The 9,033-nt window shown below is 39.9% G+C and overlaps 1 pseudogene; it reads right to left on the bottom strand.

The window, feature by feature from the left end:
- Positions 1-665: 665 nt before the first annotated feature.
- On the bottom strand, positions 666-1,507 carry LOC105490505 (keratin, type I cytoskeletal 18 pseudogene; annotated as a pseudogene).
- Between the last annotated feature and the right edge of the window lie 7,526 nt (positions 1,508-9,033).

Consider the following 9,033-nt stretch of genomic DNA (forward strand, 5'->3'; position numbering starts at 1 on the left):
ACTGTTTCAGTATTATTTGTTGAAAAGATGGTGTTTTCTCCACTGAATTGCTTTTGCATCTTTGTCTTTTTTTTTTTTTTTTTTTTTTTTTTGGAGACAGAGTCTCACTTTGTCACCCAGGTGCTGAAGTACAGTGGCATGATCTTGGTTCACTGCAACCTCTGCCTCCTGGGTTCAAGCAATTCTCCTGCCTCAGTCTCCCTAGTAGCTGGGATTACAGGTGCCCACCACTATGCCTGGCTAATTTTTGTGTCTTTAGTAGAGATGGGGTTTCACCATGTTGGCCAAGCTGGTCTTGAACTCCTGACCTCAGGCGATCAGCCCTCCTCAGTCTCCCAAAGTGCTGGGATTACAGGCGTCAGCCACCATGCCTGGCCTTTTGTCTCTTTTTGTACATCTTTTTCTGAACTCTCTTTTCCATCTCATTGATTTATGTGCCTATCTCTTCACCAGTAACACTCAGTATTGATTACTTAACTTTCTATAAATCTTAAAATCATTCAGTGTGATTCCTCTAATTTAATTTTTTCCACAAATATTGTCTTGGCTTTTCTAATTCCTTCCTTCCTTCCTTCCTTCCTTCCTTCCTTCCTTCCTTCCTTCCTTCCTTCCTTCCTTCCTTCCTTTCTTTCTTTTCTTTCTTTTTTCTTCCTCTGAACTTTTAATCAGTCTCCGGGTCCCCAAAGAGTACCCCGCTTCTGCTGGGTTAATATCCCAGACACCACTTTGTGATCCACTATCCGGAGGGTGGTGGTCTTTTGAATGGTTTGCATGGAATTGCTGGTGTCCAGGGCATCACCAAGATTGAAGTCCTCGCCATCTTCCAGCAGGCGGCGGTAGGTGGCAATCTCAGCCTCCAGCTTAACCTTGATGTTCAACAGGACCTTGTACTCCTGGGCCTGGCGCAGTCCCTCTGCCCGGGTCTGTGCCAGCTCTGACTCCAGGTGGAGCAGGATCCCATTGAGCTGCTCCATCTGCAGGTCATAGCAGGCCTCCACTTCCCTCAGGCTGCTCTCCAAGCTTGCCGTCAGATTTCTCATTGAGTCCAGGTCGGCCTCCAAGGACTGAACTGTACGTCTCAGTTCCGTGAGCATCAACTCAGCAGCTCCAACTTTAGCGGACTGCGTGGTGACCACTGTGGTGCTCTCCTCAGTCTGCTGAGACCATTACTTGTCCAGCTCCTCTTGGTTCTCCCAAGCCAGCTCGTCATATTGGACCTGGATGTCTGCCATGATCTTGGTGAGGTCCTGAGATTTGGGGCATCTACCTTCATGGTCAACCCAGAGCTGGCAATCTGGGATTGTAGGCCTTTTACTTCCTCTTCGTTGTTCTTCTTCATGAAGAGCAACTCCTCCTTGAGAGCCTCGATCTCTGTCTCCAGCTGCAGCTGAGTGACATTGGTGTCATCAATGATCTTGTGGAGCCCATGGATGTCACTCTCCATGGACTGGTGCATGGCCAGCTTTCTCATCCTTGACTCTAAAGTCATCAGCAGCAAGACAGGCATTGTCGATCTTCAGAACGATGCGGGCATTGTCCACACCTTTGCCTTTTCATATTAATTTTAGAATAAACTTGTCTATATCTGCAAGAAACCTCTTTGAATTTTGATAAATGTTGCATTAAATCTATAGCCAGTTTGGGATAACTGGCATTTTAACCACGTTAAGTCTTCCAATTCATGAATATGTTATGTCTCTCCATTATTTAGGTTTATCTGATTTCTTTTATCAGCATTTCGTAGCATTCAGCATATGAACCCTGATATGGTTGGGAATGTGGCTTTGAAAAACACAACTCTGCATGACATTCAGTTGGCTTTTTCAGTCAGAAAACTCGTTTTTCATCGGCTTTCAGAAATTTTATCATATTACTTCTTTGATAATTTTCTCCCTTCTTTTTGGAATTTCTAATAATTGGATGCTAGATGTTGAACTTCCTAAATTTTTCTTCATTATTGCTTTTCCTTTATTTCTCATCTATTTTTCCCCATTGTGAGGGATTTCCTCATCTTTGTCTTCCAGTCCTTTGTAGTAGGCAGAATTCTACAATGGCCCCCAAGATTCCTGACTCATGTACATGTCCTATATAACCCTCTCCTCTTGAGTGTGGGTGGGACCTGTGAATAGGATGGGATGTTACTTTCATGATTAAGTTATATGGCAAAAGTAAAGGAATTTTGCAGGTGTCATTAAGATCCCAAATTAGTTTATTTTTAGTTAATCAAAAGGGATATTATTCTGGGTAGACCTGACTTAATCAGTGAACTTTTTTTTTTGTATACTTTAAGTTCTAGAGTACATGTACAGAACGTGCAGGTTTGTTACATAGGTGTACATGTGCCATGTTGGTTTGCTGCACCCATTAACTCATCATTTACATTAGGTATTTCTCCTAATGCTGTCCCTTCTCCTTCCTCCCACCCCATGACAGGTCCCAGTGTGTGATGTTCCCCACCCTGTGTCCAAGTGTTCTCATTTATCAATTCTCACCTATGGGTGAGAACATGTGGTGTTTGGTTTTCTGTCCTTGTGAGAGTTTGCTCAGAATGATGGTTTCCAGCTTCATCCATGTCCCTGCAAAGGACATAACCTCATCCTTTTTTATGGCTGCATAGTAATCCATGGTGTATGTGTGCCACATTTTCTTTATCCAGTCTATCATTGATGGAATTTGGGTTGGTTCCAAGTCTTTACTATTGTGAACAGTGCCGCAATAAACATACATGTGCATGTGTCTTTATAGTAGCATGATTTATAATCCTTTGGGCATATATCCAGTAATGGGAAGGCTGAGTCAAATGTTATTTCTAGTTCTAGATCCCTGAGGAATCGCCACACTGTCTTCCACAATGGTTGAACTAGTTTACACTCCAACCAACAATGTAAAAGTGTTCCTATTTCTCCAAATCCTCTCCAGCACTTGTTGTTTCCTGATTTTTTAATGATTGCCATTCTACCTGGTGTGAGATGGTATCTCATTGTGATTTTGACTTGCATTTCTCTGATGACCTGTGATGATGAGCATTTTTTCATGTGTCTATTGGCTGCATAAATGTCTCCTTTTGAGAAGTGTTTGTTCATATCCTTTGCCCATTTTTTGATGGGATTTTTTTTTCTTGTAAATTTGTTTAAGTTCTTTGTAGATTCTGGATATTAACCCTTTGTCAGATGCGTAGATTACAAAAATTTTCTTCCATTCTGTCGGTTACTTATTCACTCTGATGGTAGTTTATTTTGCTATGCAGAAGCTCTTTGATTTAATTAGATCCCATTCGTCTATTTTGGCTTTTGTTGCTATTGCTTTTGGTGTTTTAGTCATGAAGTCCTTGCCCATGCCTATGTCTTGAATGGTATTGCCTAGGTTTTCTTCTAGGGTTTTTATGGTTTTGGGTCTACTATTTAAGTCTTTAATCCATCTTGAATTAATTTTTATGTAAGGGGTAAGGAAGGGATCCAGTTTCAGCTTTCTACATATGGCTAGCCAGTTTTCCCAGCACCATTTATTAAATAGGGAATCCTTTCTCCATTTCTTGTTTTTGTCAGGTTTGTCAAAGATCAGATGGTTGTAGATGTGTGGTATTATTTCTGAGGCTTCTGTTCTTTTCCACTGGTCTATATATCTATTTTGGTACCAGTAGCATGCTGTTTTGGTTATTGTAGACTTGCAGTATAGTTTGAAGTCAGGTAGCATGATGCCTCTAGCTTTGTTCTTTTTGCTTAGGATTGTCTTGGCAATGCAGGCACTTTTTTGGTTCCATATGAACTTTAAAGTAGTTTTTTTCAATTTTGTGAAAAAAGTTATTGGTAGATTGATGGTGATGGCATTAAATCTATAAATTACCTTGGGCAGTATGGCCATTTTCATGGTATTGATTCTTCCTATCCATGAGCATGGAATGTTCTTTCATTTGTTTGTGTCTTCTTTTATTTCGTTGAGCAGTGGTCTGTAGTTCTCCTTGAAGAGGTCCTTCACATCCCTTTGAAGTTGGATTCCTAGGTATCTTGTTCTCTTTGTAGCAATTGTGAGTGGGAGTTTACTCATGATTTGGCCCTCTGTTTGTCTATTATTGGTGTATAGGAATGCTTGTGATTTTTGCACATTAATTTTGTATCCTGAGACTTTGCTGAAGTTGCTTATCAGCTTAAGGAGATTTTGGGCTGAGACGATGGGGTTTTCTAAATATACAATCATGTCATCTGCAAACAGGGACAATCTGACTTCCTCTTTTCCTAATTGAATACCCTTTATTTCTTTCTCTTGCCTGATTGCCCTGGCCAGAACTTCCAACACTATGTTGAATGGAGTGGTGAGAGAGGGCATCCCTGTCTTGTGCCAGTTTTCAAAGGGAATGTTTCCAGTTTTTACCCATTCAATATGATATTGGCTGTGGGTTTGTCATATACAGCTCTTATTATTTTGAGATACATCTCATCAATACCTAATTTATTGAAAGATTTTAGCATGAAGGGCTGCTGAATTTTGTCAAAGGCCTTTTCTGCATCTATTGAGATAATCATGTGGTTTTTGTCTTTGGTTCTGTTTATACGATGGATTATGTTTATTGACTTGTGTATGTTGAACCATCCCAGGGATGAAGCCAACTTGATCGTGGTGGATAAGTTTTCTGATGTGCTGCTGGATTTGGTTTGCCAGTATTTTATCGAGGATTTTCGCATCGATGTTCATCAGGGATATTGGTCTAAAATTCTCTTTTTTCGTTGTGTCTCTGCCAGGTTTTGGTATCAGGATGATGATTGCCTCATAAAATGAGTTAGGAGGATTCCCTCTTTTTCTATTGATTAGAATCGTTTCAGAAGGAATGGTACCAGCTCCTTCTTGTACCTCTGGTATAATTCATCTGTGAATCCGTCTGGTCCTGGACTTTTTTTGGTTGGTAGGCTATTAATTATTGCCTCAATTTCAGAGCCTGTTATTGGTCTATTCAGAGATTCATCTTCTTCCTGGTTTAGTCTTGGGAGGGTGTATGTGTCCAGGAACTTATTCATTTCTTCTAGATTTTCTAGTTTATTTGCATAGAGGTGTTTATATTATTATCTGATGGTAGTTTGTATTTCTGTGGGATCGGTGATAATATCCTCCTTATCATTTTTTATTCCATCTGTTTGATTCTTCTCTCTTTTCTTTTTTATTAGTCTTGCTAGAAGTCTATCAATTTTGTTGATCTTTTCAAAAAATCAGCTCCTGGATTCATTGATTTTTTTGAAGGGTTTTTGTGTCTCTATCTCCTTCAGTTCTGCTCTGATCTTAGTTATTTCTTGTCTTCTGCTACCTTTTGAATTTGTTTGCTCTTGCTTCCTTAGTTCTTTTAGTTGTGATGTTAGGGTGTCGATTTTAGATCTTTTCTGCTTTCTCCTGTGGGCATTCAGTGCTATAAATTTCCCTCTACACACTGCTTTAAATGTGTCCCAGAGATTCTGGTACGTTGTGTCTTTGTTCTCATTGGTTTTGAAGAGCATCTTTATTTCTGCCTTGATTTCGTTATTTACCCAGTAGTCATTCAGGAGCAGGTTGTTCAGTTTCCATGTAGTTGTGCGATTTTGAGTGAGTTTCTTAATCCTGAGTTCTAGTTTGATTGCACTGTCGTTCTGAGACACTGTTTGTTATGATTTCCGTTCTTTTGCATTTGCTGAGGAGTGTTTTACTTCGAATTGTGTAGTCAGTTTTAGACTAAGTGTGATGCAGTGCTGAGAAGAATGTGTATATTCTGTTGATTTGGGGTGGAGAGTTCTGTAGGTGTCTATTAGGTCTGCTTGGTCCAGAGCTGAGTTCAAGTCCTGAATATCCTTGTTAATCTTCTGTCTCATTGATTTGTCTAATATTGGCAGTGGGGTGTTAAAGTTTCCCACTATTATTGTGTGGTGTGTGAGTCTAAGTCTCTTTTTAGGTCTCTAAGAACTTGCTTTATGAATCTGGGTGCTCCTGTATTGGGTGCATATATATTTAGGATAATTAACTCTTCTTGTTGCAGTGATCCCTTTACCATTATGTAATGCCCTTCTTCATCTTTTTTGATCTTTGTTGGTTTAAAGTCTGTTTTATCAGAGACTAAGATTGCAACCCCTGCTTTCTTTTGCTTTCCATTTGCTTTGTAGATCTTCCTCCATCCCTTTATTTTGAGCCTATATGTGTCTCTGCACGTGAGATGGATCTCCTGAATACAGTACACTGATGGGTGTTGACTCTATCCAATTTGCCAGTCTGTGTCTTTTAATTGGGACATTTAGTCCATTTACATTTAAGGCTAATATTGTTATGTGTGAACTTGATCCTGTCATTATGATGTTAGCTGGTTATTTTGCCCGTTAGTTGATGCAGTTTCTTCCTAGCATTGATGGTGTTTACAATTTGGCATGTTTTTGCAGTGGCTGATACTGGTTGTTCCTTTCCATGTTTAGTGCTTCCTTCAGGAGCTCTTGTAAGGCAGGCCTTGTGGTGACAGAATCTCTCAGCATTTACTTGTCTGTAAAGGATTTTATTTCTCCTTCACTTAAGAAGCTTAGTTTGGCTGGATATGAAATTCTTATTTGAAAATTCTTTTCTTTAGTAATGTTGAATATTGACCCCCACTCTCTTCTGGCTCGTAAAGTTTCTGCCAAGAGATCTGCTGTTAGTCTGATGGGCTTCCCTTTGTGGGTAACCAGACCTTTCTCTCTGGTTGCACTTCACATTTTTTCCTTCATTTCAACCTTGGTGAATCTGACAATTAGGTGTCTTGAGGCCGCTCTTCTCAAGGAGTATCTTTGTGGTGTTCTCTCTATTTCCTGAATTTGAATGTTGGCCTGCCTTGCTAGGTTGGGGAAGTTCTCCTAGATAATATCCCAAAGAGTGTTTTCCAACTTGGTTCCTTTCTCCCCATCACTTTCAGGTACACCAGTCAGATGTAGATTTGGTCTTTTCACATAGTCCCATATTTCTTGGAGGCTTTGTTCATTTCTTTTTACTCTTTTTCTCCAACCTTGTCTTCTCACTTTATTTCATTAATTTGATCTTCAATCACTGATACCCTTTCTTCCACTTGATTGAACTGGCTATTGAAGCTTGTGCATGCATCACACAGTTCTCGTGCCATGGTTTTCAGCTCCATCAGGTCATTTAAGGTCTTCTCTACACTGTTTATTCTAGTTAGCCATTCATCTAATCTTTTTTCAAGGTTTTTAGCTTCCTTGCAATGAGTTCGAACATCCTCCTTTAGCTCGGAGAAGTTTGTTATTACTGACCTTCTGAAGCCTACTCATCAGTTAGCTTTTTAAAGGGAGTCTAGGAGTCAGAGACAGAACCTGGAGTGACTCTTTCACTGGCCTTGAATAAGAAAACAGTTGTTTTGTGAACTGCCTACAGAGAGGGGCACCTTTGAGTTGTAAGGGTCTCATTCTTACAACTTTGAGGAATTGAATTCTGCCAACAACTCGAATGAGCTTGGAAAAGGACCCTGAGTTTGAGATAAGAACACATCTTAAGGTTACCTTGATTGCAGCCTCATGAGGCTCTAAACAGGAAACCCCTGCTATGTTGTGCTTGTACTGTTGGACCTGCAGAAATCATAAGATTAAAAATGTGGGTTGTTTTAAGCCACTAAGCTTATGGTAATTTGTTATGCAGCAATAGAAAGCTAATACACCTTTTATGATCTTTTATTTTGCCAATGATATATTTTATTTCCAAGAGCTCATCATTTTAAAAAATTTAACTGCCCGGGCACTGTGGCTCATGCCTGTAATCCCAGCACTTTGGGAGGCCAAGGTGGGTGGACCACCTGAGGTCAGGAGTTCGAGACCAGCCTGGCCAACATGACAAAACTCCATCTCTACTAAAAATACAAAAATTAGCCGGGCAAGGTGGCAGGCACCTGTAATTCCAGTAACTCGGGAGGCTGAGGCAGGAGAATTGCTTGAATCCAGGAGGCGGAGGTTGCAGTGAGCCGAGATTGCCCCATTGTTCTCCAGCCTGGGTGACAAAGCGAGACTTTGTCTCAAAAAAAAAAAAAAATTAAACTAATTTATTTCAAATTAGTAGTACCTTTGTGTGGTTCAAACATCAAAGCAATGTACAAATGTTTATATTGAAAAGTTTTGCAAAGAGCTCAATTGCATTCTTTGTTCTTATTTTTTATTGCATTCTATTATTGTTTTACAGATGTAATATGGTGTCAAATTTCTCTGTGGATACTACTTGAAATTTTATTTATAGTACCTTTAGTTCCCTAAATCAATTCTGCTTGTTTCATTAAATATTGTGATTTTTCTTTAAAGTTCCAGTCTTCTCTCATATGTCTAATTGTCTAATATTCTTTTGTTTCCTGTTTATCTTTTAAAATGAGGCTATAGAGAGTCTGACTGGGAGCTGGGTATATGTGAGCAGACCTTGACAATGGGCAGATTTTGCTTAAGGACAATGGGAGGGGATCTGTATATTAATCTTTTGCAGGGGATATGGAGTGGGGTTTAAATACCAAACTACAAAAGGCCTAACTCTGAGTCACTGACATCCAACTAGCTGCCCTAATTATCTCTAGAGACTTTATTCAATTTCTGTAGTGAAGAAACTCTTTGGTTTTAGGCTGGCAAGTAAATATTTGGCTTCCAGGTCATCTCCATGTAGGGACTGGGGGTCAACTCTTCTTTTTACAGACCTTCAGTTAATCGCCCTGTTGTCAGCCCCAGTCCTCACTCTTATTTCTGTCGTACCTGTAGTCTTGCTAAGGTTTGCAATGTAGGCGAGCTGTCTCCTTAGCTGCAGCCCTTCCACACAGAGTTTCAACTGATTGTTTGCTCCACTCGACTTCATCAGTTAGCACTGCTCAGATGCTTTCTGACTTCAGAAATTTATTTAAATTTCTCAGCCACTGATGGCCTCCCTCCCGTTCTCTTTGTTGTGGTGGGTTTATGCATTTTAAAATGTCTGTGCTATTATTTTAATGAGGCCTCTGGAGGGACAAGACTTAAATATTTGTGCTCAGTCTACCATCTTGAACTGGAAAAATGTACAATGGGGATAATAGTGGTGCCTATT

The sequence above is a fragment of the Macaca nemestrina genome, chromosome X, assembly GCF_043159975.1.
Source record: "Macaca nemestrina isolate mMacNem1 chromosome X, mMacNem.hap1, whole genome shotgun sequence".
NCBI lineage: Eukaryota > Metazoa > Chordata > Mammalia > Primates > Cercopithecidae > Macaca > Macaca nemestrina.